The sequence below is a fragment of the Carcharodon carcharias genome, chromosome 4 (assembly GCF_017639515.1).
Source record: "Carcharodon carcharias isolate sCarCar2 chromosome 4, sCarCar2.pri, whole genome shotgun sequence".
Lineage (NCBI taxonomy): Eukaryota > Metazoa > Chordata > Chondrichthyes > Lamniformes > Lamnidae > Carcharodon > Carcharodon carcharias.
The window spans coordinates 62,543,455-62,559,655 of NC_054470.1; the positions used below are offsets into that span (position 1 = coordinate 62,543,455).

The window sequence follows — 16,201 nt, forward strand, 5'->3', positions numbered from 1 at the left end:
CTTAGGCAGTTCCTCAGGATCGAGGATGACTTGTTTCCACTCTTGATTGATGGGTTCTAAGATGGCTGATAAGTCCAATGTGCAATCTGCAGACTGCTACATGTAGAACAGGTGGTGCTTGGAGGGTCAGGTAGATGAGTTGTTGAGAGGTTTGTGTGCTCTTTGGATTCCTTGACTTTGCCTCTGCATGTTCCTGAAGTTTCTTGATGTGTTCACTGCCTTCCTGAATGAGCGTTCACAATTTTGCTTGATTACAAGCTAGGGACTCCCATGAGTTGGTGGGGATGTTTGACCTCTTCAGGGATGCTTTGAGGACATCCCTAAAGCATTTCCATTGTTCTCCTGTGAGTCTCATGCTGCGACAGAGTTCTGAGTAAAACAGTTGCTTTAGGAGTCTGGTGTTAGGCATGCCAGTGACACGTACTGCCCAGAAGAATAGGATTCAAGTGATCAGTGCCTTGATGCTGGGTATGTTGGCCTGGGAGAAGGATGCTGCAGTTGGATTGCTGCTCTTGCCTCAGTGTTTGGAGGATCTTACAAAGGCATGGTACTTATCCAGTGCTTTGAGGTGCCTGCTGTAGGTTGTCGCAAGTTTCCAAAGGATATAGGATTGCGGTGATCACTGCTGCCCTGTAAATCATGACGTTAGTCTCAAGTTTGGGATCTGGGTCCAAAATACTCTTGCTCAGTCAGTCAAAGGCTGTCTCCAATGTGGCAGCTCAACAATGAATTTGGTTGTCTGTATCTGCCTTTGTCGAGAAAAGGCTCCCAAGAAATGAAAAATGGTCCACGTTTTCCAGGATCTCACCGTTCATCTTACTTGATGGGAGGAGATGTTGTGCTGTGGGATCTGGTTGAAAGAGGACTTTCGTTTTCCAAGTGTTTAGTGCAAGGCCCATTTTTTTCATATGCTTCGGAGAAGGAGTTGACAACGAACTGGAGCTCAGTTTGTGAGGGAGCATGCACACTGTCATCTGCATACTGGAACTCAGTGACTGAAGTTGGAGTGATTTTGGTTTTGGATTGAAGGTGGTGTGAGTTATCTCCATGCCTGTGGGTAATTTGGAGGCAAGGTGCAGAATTACAGCAAGGAAGATGGATAATAGAGTTGGTGCAATGACTCAGCTTTGTTTGACCCCATTCTTCATTTGAGCAAGGGTCAGTGATGGTTCGGGTGAAGGGAAGTTTAGAAATCCAGAGAGAAAGATCAAGGTATCGGAGCAGTATAGCAATGTGGGTAAAGGTAAGTGGGGTTGAGGGTTATCAGATCAGCCATGATCTCATTGAATGGCAGAGTAGACTTGATGGGCTGAATGGTTTACTTCTGCTTCTATGTCTTATGATCTAAAAGGAACAGGACAGAAAAGAATGGGACAGGAAGGGACAGAAAATTTAATAGTAAAATGTACAACAACAGATAAGGTCAGTGTAGGAAACAGAAGTAAGAAAATGAAATTAAAAGTTTTTATTGCAGATGCTTTGTGCAATCACATAAGATAGATGAACTAGTGACACAAATAGAGGTAAATGATTGTATCTAATCGCCATTACACAGCCACAGTTAAAAGGTGATCAAGGCTGGGAAATAAATATTCCAGGGAAAATAATATTTTGGAAAGACAGACAAAATGACAAAGGGGCAGGGGTAGCCCTGATAGTAAAGGATGACAAAGATTTTAGAGAGAAGGGATCTGGCCTCAGAAGAACCTGAAGTAGAATTAGTATGGGTAGAAATTAGAAATAGCAAGAGTCAAAAAAGACTGGTGGGAGTAATTTATAGGCCCCCTAATAGTAGTTATACCATTGTAACAAAGGCAATTTAATCATTGTGCGGGACCTTAATTTTCATATAAACTGAGACAATCAAATTGGCAGGAGTGATCCAGATGATGAGTTTGTGGAATGTTTTTAGTTTCTTGGAGAAATAAGTTTTGGAGCCAACTAGGGATGAAGCTATCTTATCTAGTCTTGTGTAATGAAGCAGGGTTAATTAGTAATGTCATAGTAAAAGATCCACTGGGAAATGGAATTCAATCGTATTATGATCACTTTGTTAAATTTGAAAGTGATGTACTCTAATCACAAACAAGAATCTTAAACTTAAAGCCAATTACAAGGTATGAAGGGAGAACTGGCTGAGGTAAATTGGGTAAATAGACTAAAAGCTATGGCTGTAAATAAACAGTGGTAAACATTTAAAGAAACAATTCAAAATGTCCAACAAAAATATTTTCCACTGAAAAATAAACTCAGCAAAAAAGACCCATCCCGTGGATCACTCAGGAAATTAAGCATAGTATTGGATTTAAAAAGAGGCTTACAATATTGCAAAAAAGAAGTAACAAGTCTGATGATTGGGAGTGTTTTAGAAACCATTGATTAATGGGGGAAAAATAAAATGGGAGTAAACGAGCCAGTAAAATAAAAATCGATTGTAAGAGCTTTTATTAATATATAAAAATGAAAAGAGTAGCTAAAGTAAACATTGATCTGTTAGAATCAGAGACAGGAGAAATTATAATGAGGAATGAGGAAATAACAGAGGCATTGAACAAATATTTTGCATCCATTTTCACAGTAAAAGATACAAGTTTCATTCCAGAAATAAACAGTAACCTAGCGGCTAAAGAGAGGAAATTAACATAAAAAAGTATTGGAGAAATTTAAGGGACTGAAATCTGTCAGATCCCTGGGGCCTGATGACCTGCACCCAAGAGTTCTAAAGGAGATAACTGCAGAGATAGTGGATATGCCGGCTGTAGTCTTCCAGAATTCCTCAAATTCGGGAATGATCACGTCAAATTAGAAGTTGTCAAATGTTACTCCGCTTTTCAAGAAAGGAGGAAGAGAGAAAACATGGAACTACAGGCCAGTTAGCCTAACATCAGTTGTTGGGAAAATACTGGAATCTATTATTGAGGAAGGGTTAACAATACATTTAGAAAAGCATAATATGATTAGAACAAGTCAGCATAGCTTTACTAAGAGGAAATCATGTTTGACAAATTTAGTGATATTTTTGAGAATGTAACTAGTAAGGTTGATAAAGGAGTCCAGTAGATGTAGTATACGTGGGATTTCCAAAAGGCAATCGATAAGGTGCCACATAAAAGGTTAATAGAAAAGACAATGAGGACTCATGGTGTTGGGAGTAATATATTAGCATAGATAGAGGATTGGTTAACAGACAGGAAGCAGGGAGTGGGCATAAATGAGACATTTTCAAGTTGGCACGTGGTGAATAGTGGAGTACCACAAGGGTCAGTGCTGGGGTCTCAGCTATTTAAATCTATATTAATAACTTGATACATAACTGTCTCTTCATCTAAGTTTGCTGATGGTACAATGCATGTTGGGAAGTGAAGCTGTGGGGAGGACAAAGAGGCTGCAAAGAGATTTTTTACAGGTTAAGCAAGTGGGCAACGAGATGGCAGATGGATTATTAAGGGAAGTGTGAAGTTATTCACTTTGGTTGAAATAATAGAAAAGCTGATCTTTTTTAAAAAGGTGAAAAACTTGTAAGGTTGATGTTCAAAGATACATGGGTGTGCCTCTACAAGGAATGCAAAAAAAATTGCATACGGGCACAGCAAGCAATTAGGAAGGCAAATGGCATATTTGCCTTTATTCCAAGAGGATTGGAGTACAGGAATAAAGAAGTGGATGCACCTATACCACAGGGACTGCAGCAGTTCAAGGAAGCAGCTCACCACCACCTTCTCAAGGGCAATAAATGCTGGCCTACATGCTGAGGTTCTACCTGTCCCCGGTGTTGCGAAGGATGGGTCTGGCCACGATGCCGCGGAACGCTCCAAGTAGTTGGACCGTGCCGTACCACCTGTCCCTCGTGGGAAAGTTTATGCAGAGAAACACCTTCGACCACAAGTCCGTCAGGCAGTGGTGGGCACGTAACATCTTAAAGGCCCTGAGGGAAAAGGAGAGGGTGGATCCTGTGGGATGGTTCCCTGAGCAGACTGACAAAGTAATTTGGCAGAATGCCTCATCACCAGAACTTTCCAACAAACACCAAGATGTAGCTTGGCTGGTGGTGAGAAAGGCCCTCCCTGTAAGATCCTTCCTACACGCCAGGAGTCTCACCCCCTCTGCACGTTGCCCTCGAGGAGGCTGTGGTGGGAAGAGACCATTGTTCACCTCCTTGCAGATTGTGTCTTTGCAAAGAAGGTCTGGAGAGGGATGCAGTGGTTGCTGTCGAGGTTCATCCCGAGCAGTTCTGTGACAGAGGACTCTGTGCTCTACGGGCTGTTCCCAGGGGGACACACCGAGACAAACATCAACTGCAGCTGGAGGATCATCAGCTCGGTGAAAGACGCTCTTTGGTCTGTCCGAAACTTGTTGGTTTTCCAGCGCAAAGAGTTGTCCCCGACCGAATGTAGCAGACTAGCACTTTCCAAGGTCCAGGACTACATGCTGAGGGACACAGTTAAGCTTGGGGCAGCCGCCGCAAAGGCGCAATGGGGAAGGGTCGCTACCTAAGACCTTTCTGCCACAGTGCACTGGGGGGCTGGGAACTGTAAAGAGCCCCTCAATCTGTACAGATTAAAATGTATGTCTGCCAATGATTGTAATATTCATTGTTTTTTCTGATACACCTTGTGTTTCAGTTTGTAAAAGTTGAACCTGTTTGTATTTTTGTAATGGTGATTTAAAATGTTCGAAATGTTTTTGAAGATTTATGAATAAAGTATATTTTTGCAAAAAAAAAAATGCTGGCCTAACCAGCAATGCCCGCATCCTGTAAATGAATAAAAAGTTTTGCTACAGTTGTAATGTTTTGGTGAGATCACATGTAGAGTATTGTGTGCAGTTTTGGCCTCCACATTTAAAAAAAGATATACTTGCATGGGAGGCAGTACAGCAAAGGTTCGCTAAATTGGTCCCTGGGTTGAGGGGATTATCCTAAGATGAAAGGCTGAGCGAACTGCGCCTATATACACTGGAGTTTAGAAGAATGGGAGGCAAACTCATTGAAATCTACAAGATTCTGAAGGGGCTTCATTTGTAGACGCTGAAAGAGTGTTCCTCTAGTTGGAGAATCTAAAAGGCGGGGGCACAATCTCAGGATAAGGATCTGATTCTTTAGGCCTGAGAAGAGAAGAAATTATAAAAACAAAAACTGCGGATGCTGGAAATCCAAAACAAAAACAGAATTACCTGGAAAAACTCAGCAGATCTGGTAGCATTGGCGGAGAAGAAAAGAGTTGACGTTTCGAGTCCTCATGACCCTTCAACAGAACTGAGTGAATCTTAGGAAAGGGGTGAAATATATGCTGGTTTAAGGTGGGGGGTGGGGGGGAGAGAGGGGAGAGAAGTTGGGGGGGGTGGTGTGGTTGTAGGGACAAGCAAGCAGTGATAGGAGCAGATAATCAAAAGATGTCACAGACAAAAGAACACAGAGGCATTGAAGGTGCTAAACGAATGTGCTAATTAAGAATGGATGGTAGGGCACTCAAGGTACAGCTCTAGTGGGGGTGGGGTGGAAAGGCTAGCAGGGCATAAAAGATTTTAAAATAATGGAAATAGGTGGGAAAAGAAAAATCTATATAAATTATTGGAAAAAACAAAAGGCAGGGGGAAGAAACAGAAAGGGGGTGGGGATGGAGAAGGGAGTTCAAGATCTAAAGTTGTTGAATTCAATCTTCAGTCCGGAAGTCTGTAAAGTGCCTAGTCGGAAGATGAGGTGCTGTTCCTCCAGTTTGTGTTGGGCTTCACTGGAACAAGGCAGCAAGTCAAGGATAGACATGTGGGCAAGAGAGCAGGGTGGAGTGTTAAAACAGCAAGCGACAGGGAGGTTTGGGTCATTCTTGCGGACAGACCGCAGATGTTCTGCAAAGCAGTTGCCCAGTTTACATTTGGTCTCTCCAATGTAGAGGAGACCGCATTGGGAGCAACTAAGCTGTGGACTAAGTTGGGAGAAATGCAAGTGAAATGCTGCTTCACTTGAAAGGAGTATTTGGGCCCTTGGACGGTGAGGAGAGAAGAAGAGAAGGGGCAGGTGTTGTATCTTTTGCGTGGGCATGGGGAGGTGCCATAGGTGGGGGTTGAGGAGTAGGGGGTGATGGAGGAGTGGACCAGGGTGTCCCGGAGGGAACGATCCCTACAGAATGCTGCCGGGGGGGGTGAAGGGAAGATGTGTTTGGTGGTGGCATCATGCTGGAAATGGCGGAGGATGATCCTTTGAATGCGGAGGCTGGTGGGGTGATAAGTGAGGACAAGGGGGACCCTAGCATGTTTCTGGGAGGGAGGAGAAGGCGTGAGGGCGGATGCGCGGGAGATGGGCTGGACACGGTTGAGGGCCTTGTCAACGACCGTGGGTGGAAAACCTCGGTTAAGGAAGGAGGACGACATGTCAGAGGAACTGCTTTTGAAGGTAGCATCATCAGAACAGATGCGACGGAGGTGAAGGAACTGAGAGAATGGAATGGAGTCCTTACAGGAAGCGGGGTGTGAGGAGCTGTAGTCGAGGTAGCTGTGTGAGTCGGTAGGCTTGTAATGGATATTGGTGGACAGTCTATCACCAGAGATTGAGACAGAGAGGTCAAGGAAGGAAAGGGAAGTGTCAGAGATGAACCATGTGAAAATGATGGAGGAGTGGAGATTGGAAGCAAAATTAATAAATTTTTCCAAGTCCCGACGAGAGCATGAAGCAGCACCGAAGTAATCATCGATGTACCGGAGAAAGAGTTGTGGAAGGGGGCCGGAGTAGGACTGGAACAATGAATGTTCCACATACCCCAAAAAGAGACAGGCATAACTGGGGCTCATGCGGGTACCCATAGCCACACCTTTTATTTGGAGGAAGTGAGAGGAGTTGAAGGAGAAATTGTTCAGCGTGAGAACAAGTTCAGCCAGACAGAGGAGAGTAGTGGTGGATGGGGATTGCTTGGGCCTCTGTTCGAGGAAGAAGCTAAGGGCCCTCAGACCATCCTGGTGGGGGATGGAGGTGTAGAGGGATTGGACGTCCATGGTGAAGAGGAAGCGGTTGGGGCCAGGGAACTGGAAATTGTTGATGTGACGTAAGGTGTCAGAGGAATCACGGATGTAGGTGGGAAGGGGCTGAACAAGGGGAGAGAAGGGAGTCAAGATAACAAGAAATGAGTTCCTTGGGGCAGGAGCAAGCTGACACGATCGGTCTACCGGGACAGTTCTGTTTGTGGATTTTGGGTAGGAGGTAGAAGTGGGCCGTCCGAGGTTGGGCGACTATCAGGTTGGAAGCTGTGGGAGGAAGATCTCCAGAGGAGATGAGGTCAGTGACAGTCCTGGAAACAATGGCTTGATGTTCAGTGGTGGGGTTATGGTCCAGGGAGAGGTAGGAGGAAGTGTCTGCGAGTTGACGCTCAGCCTCCGCGAGGTAGAGGTCAGTGCAGCAGACAACACCAGCACCACCCTTATCAGCGGGTTTGATGACAATGTTGGGGTTGGACCTGAGAGAACGGAGTGCAGTAAGTTCAGAGAGAGAGATTAGAATGGGTGAGAGGAGCAGAGAAATTGAGACGACTAATGTCGCGCCGACAGTTCTCAATGAAAAGATCAAGTGAAGGTAAGAATCCAGAGGGAGGGGTCCAGGTGAAGCAGCATTTCACTTGCATTTCCCCCAACTTAGTCCACAGCTTAGTTGCTCCCAATGCGGTCTCCTCTACTTTGGAGATATTGGAGGTGGGTAAAAGGATCCATTGAACGGGGAGAGGACTCCTGCCCAAAGAAGTGAGCACGGAGACGAAGACGGCGGAAGAAGAGTTCAGCATCGTGCCGAGCCCGAAATTCATTGAGATGAGGGCGTAAGGGTATGAAACTAAGTCCTTTGCTGAGCACTGAACGTTTAGCGTCGGAGAGGGGAAGGTCAGGGGGTATAGTGAATAAACGGCCGAGGCTGGGATTGGAAGATAGGGTGGGGATGGAGGGACAGGCAGGGGTGTTGGTGTCGATGAGTTGTTGGAGCTTGAGTTCCTTAGCACTTGAGAGAAAGAGAAAAAGTTTCTTGCTGAGGCGTCGGATGAGACGAAGAGAAGAAATTACTTCACTCAAAAGAGTTGTGAATCTTTGGTATTCTCTGCCTCAGGGTTGCGGATGCTCCATTGTTGAATACATTTAAGGCTGGAATAGGCAGGTTTTTGGAGTCTCAGGGAATCAAGGGATATGGGGAGCAAGCAGCAAAGTGGAGCCATGATTGTTTGGAATGGCGGATTAGGTCTACTCCTGCTCTTTTTGTGTTCCGTTGGTTAAGATCACAGCTTGCATGTCATTGTGGAGTAGGCAAAGGACGATGTCAAATTTGAGGAGGATACTCCATAAGCTTTCACAGTTGACAGTCAAAGGGTTTTGTGAGGTAAAGAAAAGCCAAGTACAGTGGTTGGTGCTGTTCCTTATAATTTACTTGTATTTACCAAGCAGTGAAAATCATGTTTGTTGGAGCCTCTCGATTGGCGAAAACCACACTGTGACTCAAAGAAGTCAGCTGAGGAGGATCCTTGCAATGGTCTTCCCTGCATCACAAAGACTCCTCTGTAGTTACCACAATTGAACCAGTCTCTCTTCTTGAATATAGTCATGATCAGTGTCCCTGAGATCCCCCAGTATGCACTCCTTTTCCCGGATAAGGGATGAGGTTGTGCAGCTATGCCAGGAGTATATGTCTGTCCTGTTTCAGGATTTTGGCAGGGATTCCATCTGCTCTAGAGGCTTTGTTTTTCAGCTGTCGAATGGCTTTTTCAGCTTCATTCCGGACCGAAGTGGCGACAAGACTGCGCTGAATGCAGCATTGAGGAATGGAGTTGAGGGCATTGAGACTTGAACCCACAACCATTTAACACTGGAGAGACAGAGCAAGCACTGAACCACAGCTGACTAGACAAGAGTAAGCAGAGCAGCAGTCAGGTGCCCAGGCAGCCAGCAAACTGCATCCACTCTGGTCACTCTGCAAACAGGTTTCAATCCTAGATACTTCTAATGTTTTGCTTCCCTGGCTAATCCTGCATAGAATGTACCAGCCATCTAGTACACCTAAATTTATGGACCAAGCAAGCCTCCTCAGCACACCTGCCTTTCTTTATCTAACCCCAACAGTATATCCTATTCCTTTCTCTCATGCTTATCAAGTTTTTCCTTGATTGCATTAATGCAAATTGCCTATAATATATGCTTGAGGACTTGTTGCTTTCAATCACATTGGTGAGGGCGAGTTGGCAAAACATACGATATGAAAGTGGAGGAGATACTTTGAAACCTCTGTCCCTTTTAAGAAAAGTACCTATTAATAGTAAAGATGCCTGGTCTCCCAGCCATTAAATATTGAACCTTATACCTTTTTTTTTAAGCTGCTTGTAGCACAACCACTCCTGCTGACTATCAGCTATTCTGTGCTTTCCTTTTAAATGCATGCTCCTCCATTATTGTCCTGAATGCTGGGGTATGGTTTTGTGGGTGCTAGCAGTCCTCTGGAACAGATCTCCATTTGAGACTCAGGCTACTCTTAGAGCATCATGCATAAGTGTAATTTTGTCCAACTCCAACATCAACAGCCATGCAATTTCTCAGGCATCTCCAGATGGCTACATTTCCTTACCAGGGTGGCAGAGACAGATTTTAATAATCCTCCTTACTGCCTTGACCGAGGCAAGGTAATTAAACACATACCTACAAGCTTTAGTTCAGTATCAGACCTAACTGTACTTTTGTCAACTTGAAGAGAGGACTATTCAGGGTTCTTCATTTCACTGTTCACCAAATTGAGAGCAATTCACCTATACTGCTAAACAGCTACGGACATCAGCCTCTGGAACTAGGTCACTACTTGCCAACTATGACACCTTTGTACAACATAGAATACAACCAAATGCTTTGTAACTGCATCATAAAGCACCTTTCAGACATAAAAAAGAACACATCTTGATAATGCTATATTGTAGAAATAACCCACTTTTTAAAACATGGTGAATGTTATCCATGAGCTGTTTTCTCCAATTCAATTCCAGATGTATATCCTTTAAAAGTACCTGGTTCCATTCTGTTTTAAATCTTAGAGGCAACTACCTGACAAAATACTAACTTCAAAAACAATTTAAAAGAACACATGAAGCTAACTACAAATATGACTGCATTCCACATCAAAAGGCCTTTAAACACCACTAAAATGGTACCTTTTGGCCTTTCTGGCTCAATCTAAAGCCATCAGATAAATTGAGCGTCACATGTTTAAGTAGCATTTTTCAATCAAACTTCTTTATCACAATCCACTTCCCTCATAATCTCAGCCCAGTGGCACAGTCAGGGCTCACTTCCTAGTCCTTGGCAGCAGATATGGTCGTGAATTTCCTCCTGGCCCTTGTGAGACAGCACATTTATTCAAGATCCATGGTAGAAATTGCTCCACTTTTAGTTTCTGGATGCATGGTCTTTCTAACTAATTGGTATCTGGATCCACAAAAGCAGTGCACTGAATATGTTACACTCAGGTTTACATAACTGTCAACTACAGAAGGGTATGTTCAGTTATACGAGGTTGTTTAGAGATGATTGCAAATGAGTGCAAATGCAAGCATGATGTGCTGGAGACAAGTGGAGGTGGGAAATTCCACAGATTTGGGACCTGCAGAAAACCAGCACTGTCTCTAAACAAGCTAAGAGCAAATAAGAGTCCATCAGGATGTGTAGTGGGAAATGCCTTCTTAAACTCAGTTTTGCAACAAATGATTGGGCATAAAATACATCACGAGGCTTGCATTTTTGTACTTATCAAGTACAGTGGAAGGAATCCAATATGTTTATCAAGCATTGCTAGTTCAGATACAACATTGGTTGGAATTCACACTATTTTAAACCAACTTTAGAAAACCACATTACACTGCACCAGGTTCCACTTGGACAGCATCCTTCCCTAAACCATCTTTATTCTGTCAAAGCATGCTTTTAGTTTCCCCCATCCCCAGGATCTCAAATCCCAGCATACGTTCCTGGTCAGTTCTCTTACCCCATTTGCAACCCAATACTCAGACCTATTTTACTCCCTGCTCCTCCTCTCCCCTAGCCTCTTCACACTAATCCTTGTTATCCAAGGCTTACAGCATCCTGAACCTCCTTAATCAGCTCAAAATGAAAGGCACAGCACATATGAAAAAGATCCAGAGATACTCCAGTATTGCATTAAAAGTCTTGTGCATAGCTGCATTATATCTCTCTCCTCATCAGTCACCTCTTCTTCAAATCTGGCAACACCATCCCACTCCTCAAAAACAACCCTTGATCAATCCATCCCTGCAAACTACCATCCCATCTCCAATCTCCCCTTCCTCTCCATGTTTGATCACCCCAACCTCCTCCAACGTCTCCACTATTGTCCAGCTGGATGGGGCTGCAGTCGTAGCCAGAGAATCACCTGAATGGTTTCTTCTGCTCACACACAGTTACCTCTGGTGTTCCCCAAGGATGAGTTCTAGGTTCCCTCTTATTTCTAATCTTCATGCTATGCCTCAGTGATATCATCTGAAAACACAACCTCAGTTTCAACAACTACACTGATAGTACCCAACTTTACTTCACCATCAACTAATCTGTCTCCTTTACTGTCTCTTAATTGTCAAATTGCTTGACCACCATCCAGTACTGGATGAGTGGAAATTTCCTCTGACTAAATAGCATAGCAGGACGCTGTGCTGCCTGCCATGGCCATACTGGCTTTCTGCAAGAGGAACTTAGCTAGGCTTACACCCTCACTCCTTCTTCAAAGCCATGCATATTTTCTCTATGTAGGTGTTTACCCAATTGTATTTTGAATCTGCCCCTCAAGCATTGCATTCCAGGTCCTCCTAACCATTTGCTGAATGAAAAAAAAATGTTCATGTCAATGTTCATTCTTTTGCCAGTCACCTTAAATTTGTGTTCTCTGGTTCTCAACCCTTCCAAAGGGAACAGTTTCTTTCTAATTACTCATCCTAGTACTCTGTTTTGAACACTTCTATCAAATCTCCTCTCTCACTTCTCCTCCAAAGAGAACAATGCTAGCTTTTCCAATCTAGCCACATAACTGAAGTTCTTCAGCCCTAGAACCATTCTCCTAAATATTTTCTGCACTGTCTTCACATCCTTCCTAAAATGTGGGGCCCTAAAAAGGACAAAATACTTAATTTGAGGCAATAGCAGAGTTTTATAAAAGGGACAGTGATTGCACTCATTTGCAATTATCTCTAATCAACCTCGTATAACCGAACATACCCTTCTGTAGTTGAAGGTTAAAAAGGGAAGTTATCACTTCCTTACTTTTGTACTTCTATGTTTCCATTTAAAAAGCCCACAATCCCATTTGCCTTTTTTTATCACATTCTCAATCTGCCCTGCCACCTTCAATGATTTCTGCATATATACCCTCTGGTGCCTGTTCCTGAACCTGTTTATAATTGCATCTTTTATTTATATTGCCTCTCCTTGTTCTGCCTACCAAAATGCATAACTTCACACTTCTCTGTATTAAATTTCATCTGCCATGTGTCCGCCCATCCCACCAGCATGCCTTTGTTCTCCTTAAAGTCCATCATTATCCTGCTCAAAGTTCACAATACTTCCAAATTTTGTGTCATCTGCCAATTTTGAAACCGTGCCCTGTAACCCAAGTCTAGGTCATTAATATACATCAAGAAAAGTAGTGGTCCTCAAACAAACCTATGGAAAACCCCACAATATACTGTCCTTCAGTTCAAAAAACAACCATTCACTACTACGGTTTCCTGACCTCAGCCAACTTTGTATATGTGTTGCCACTGTCCCTTTTATTCCATGGGCCTCAATGTTTTATCAAACGCCTTTTGGAAATTCATGCACAACACACATTACTCTCATCACTCACAAAAAAAACTCAAATCAAGTTATTTTAAAATGATCTTCCTTTGACAAATCCAAGCTGGATTTCCTCAATTAAGCCACTCTTGTATAAGTGACTGTCTCTAAGACCTTCCCACGGCCAAGGTTAAACTGGCCTGCATTTGCTTGGTTTATCTTTACACATTTTTTTGAATAAGGGTGTAACATTTGCAATTCACCAGTCCTCTGGCACTGCCCCTGTATCTAAGGAGGACTGTAAGATTATGGCTAGTGCTTCCGCAATTTCCTCCCTTGCTTTCCTCATCCAGTCCTGGTAACTTAATTGATAAATACAGCTAGCCTTTCTAATTTCTGCACATATAGCCTCTGGTGTCTGTTCCCGTACCCGTTTATAATTGCATCTTTTGTTTATATTGCCTCTCCTTGTTCTGCATAACTCCACACTTCTCTGCATTAAATTTCACCCGCCATGTGTCTGCCCATCCCACCAGCATGCCTTTGTTCTCCTTGAAGTTGTTCTCCTCTATTAATTTTTAGCCTGATCCAGTGTCTCAACTACTTCATCTTTCACTATGACTTTACCATATCATCTTCCTTGGTAAAGGCAGATACATAGGACTCATCTACTACCCCAGCCATGTCCTCTGTCTCTATGCGTAGATCCCCTTTTAATCCCTAATCCACTCCTCCTCCAATTTCCCTTTTTCTATTTATATGCTTATCGTACCAAACACTGTACTTTACAAGACAGTTATTTTTTAAACTGTCTCCTCTAACTTAATATAAGCAGAATGTTCTGGAAGGGGGGATGAAAGAGGTCATACTAAACACCTTCACTTGGAGACAGCTCCATATAATGTGGCTGCCATGGGGATAGGAACTCAAACAGAAACCTAGTGAAATATCAAGTGACAGTTTTCACACCTAGGACAGCTGCTTTTTGAAACAGAGACAGAGAGAGAAATACACACACACAAGGCAGATGCTGCTGTGTGAAGGAACAAAGCAGCTGTTGCTGTGAGGACAGAAGGACTGTTTATGTATCACCAAGCAGGATGCTTGTGAGGAGTCGTATTCTGTTTGAAAGGAAGGGAACAGAACCGACGGGACTTTTAGATATTTAAGGAACTGAGGTGGGCCTTGCTGGTGAAAGTCGGATCTGGAAGACTCTGGCTGAGTGGAATGACTTTCAAAGGACACGGGAAGTTTCAACTTTCCATCATAGACAACAGCATCAATTTTTGCAATTTGATTAGACCCATAATTCTGACTTGTCATATTTTCACTTTGGGGAGGAGAGGGGAGAAAGAAACTAAGATGACAATGTGTAAGCTTAAGTGCTACCTTGGATCTCCAATGGAATGCAATGAGCATAGTTTTGTTTTCCTCCTTCATGTACTTAATAAGTCTCATTAGCCCCACTCATTCAGGGCAGTCTGATGTTGAAGTTTAAATCATGCTCCTTTACAGAAGTCTGGTTGTTGGGGAGATGGTGGTATAGTGACAATATCACTGGACAAGTAATCCAGAAGCTCAGGCTCATATCCTGGGGACATGGGTTCAAATGGTGGGATTTAAATTCAATTAATAAAACTGAAATATAAAGCTAGTCTCAGTAATAGTGACCACAGAACTAGCATAGATTGTTGTAAAAACCCATCTGGTTCACTAATGACCTTTATGGAAATCTGCTGTCCTTACCCTGTGGAGCAGGTCAAAAAATGCTGGCCTTGCTAGCCTATGAAAGGATTAAAAAAAATACAAAAAGCATGTATTTAAGAGAAACTTGATCAGATAGTTTTGAATGCATGTTTCACATACCAAAGACATGCTCAACCAGTTATATTAAAGCTAGTCTCTACAGGTCATTCTACACTCATACTCACATTATCTAACTCAGTGGCTTTCTCCTTCGATTCATATCTTTAGGCCTATAATGTTTTCTGCACTTTATTTTTGATCATATCCAAACTACTGAAACAAATCATCTAAAGGAAAATTAGATCTAAATGCAGATATTTCACTCTATCGTTCATATTGTGATGTCATAACTGCTCCCATTACTACCACAGAGGAAAAATTGAACAAAAAAAGGCTTATTAAAAATGAAAAAGTAATATGAACAAAAGCCCGTAATGCAAAACCCTTACAAGGTCGAAGAGAGTAGGAGTGAGATGCAATAAATCAAGAATTAAGATGGTTTGGTGATGTTGGGTTGTCTTAAGAATTTTAGCAACTAATTTGAAGAAACACCAACTGTCAGGTAGTTATAAAATCATAACATTAGTAATTCTGCCCTCACTAAATCGGTAATTTATAAAATCTTTATATTTTCACGTATACCCACAAGATAATGACTTTCGCGATGGCTGAAATGTGTTTGGTAGTACGTGATGCTTATGGAAATTTAAGTGTGTGTGTGTGTACACGTACACAACTCACACATACATCTACATATACATACATACTCAAACATTAAAGCATCTATAACATGCATACCACATGCAAGGTTTTGTGTCGATCTCCTGTAGTACTCAAAAGTTTTATAAATGCCGAGTACTATTTCCACAGTCGCTGACTTATTAGCATTAAGGTGGCACTAAGTTCTGGGAGCATGCTATGGAGGGTACCCAGGATCTGGAAGTACTGGGATAAAGTCTCAGGGTTGCACAGACTTGTGATGAAGGCTCAAAGCCGAGGAGCATTGGGAGAGTCACAGAGTTAGAAGAACACTGGAGAGGAAGGCTCTCAGATAACCAGCAACTAGATTTTGAAATATGGGGGATTTGCAGGGCTTCCCCAGCAGCTCACTGAATTTATCCAGTGAGTAACTGAGGTATTCAGATCATGAAGACCTTAGGTTTGAACTCTTTTGAGTTCTCTGTGCTAAAGTGGCTGACCTCTGGTGGGTTGCTGGTGCAAATGTTATATTTAGTCTCAGCACCTAGGTGATTGAGATATCCGGAATTGTGGAAGGAGTTCGCTAGATCTTGGATTCAGTTTTAGGATCAGTGCACTTTGGGAATGCACTCCAGGGACTTATGAGGCCTGATTTATGTGGGAAATTTGGAAGCAGTCCAGTTGGACTGCAGAAAACCATATAGAACATTGGAGACAGAGTCTGGCAATATCGGGGGCATTACATCAAACATCGTTTTGTAGCAGGCAGCCCAGGACAGTTGATTCAAACTGTTGTCAGGTATCAACATATTTCTCCTCAAGTTCATTCACAACCCTCCTTTGCACCTTCGGGTATCTTGCCCCCAGTTTCCACATTGTCAAATCATTTCTGCCTTTAGGTTTCGGTCTTAAAGTATTGTAGTTTGCTTTTTGAAGTTAATGGATGGAAAAATCATGGCTTGGGGCACTCCCA

At 43.0% G+C, this 16,201-nt stretch overlaps 1 protein-coding gene across 1 annotated transcript in view; it reads right to left on the reverse strand.

The window, feature by feature from the left end:
• The window catches only part of LOC121277054 (E3 ubiquitin-protein ligase RNF38), a 232,357-nt gene that overhangs the window by 156,497 nt on the left and 59,659 nt on the right, over nt 1-16,201 (reverse strand). The gene's annotated exons all lie outside the window — the stretch shown is intronic.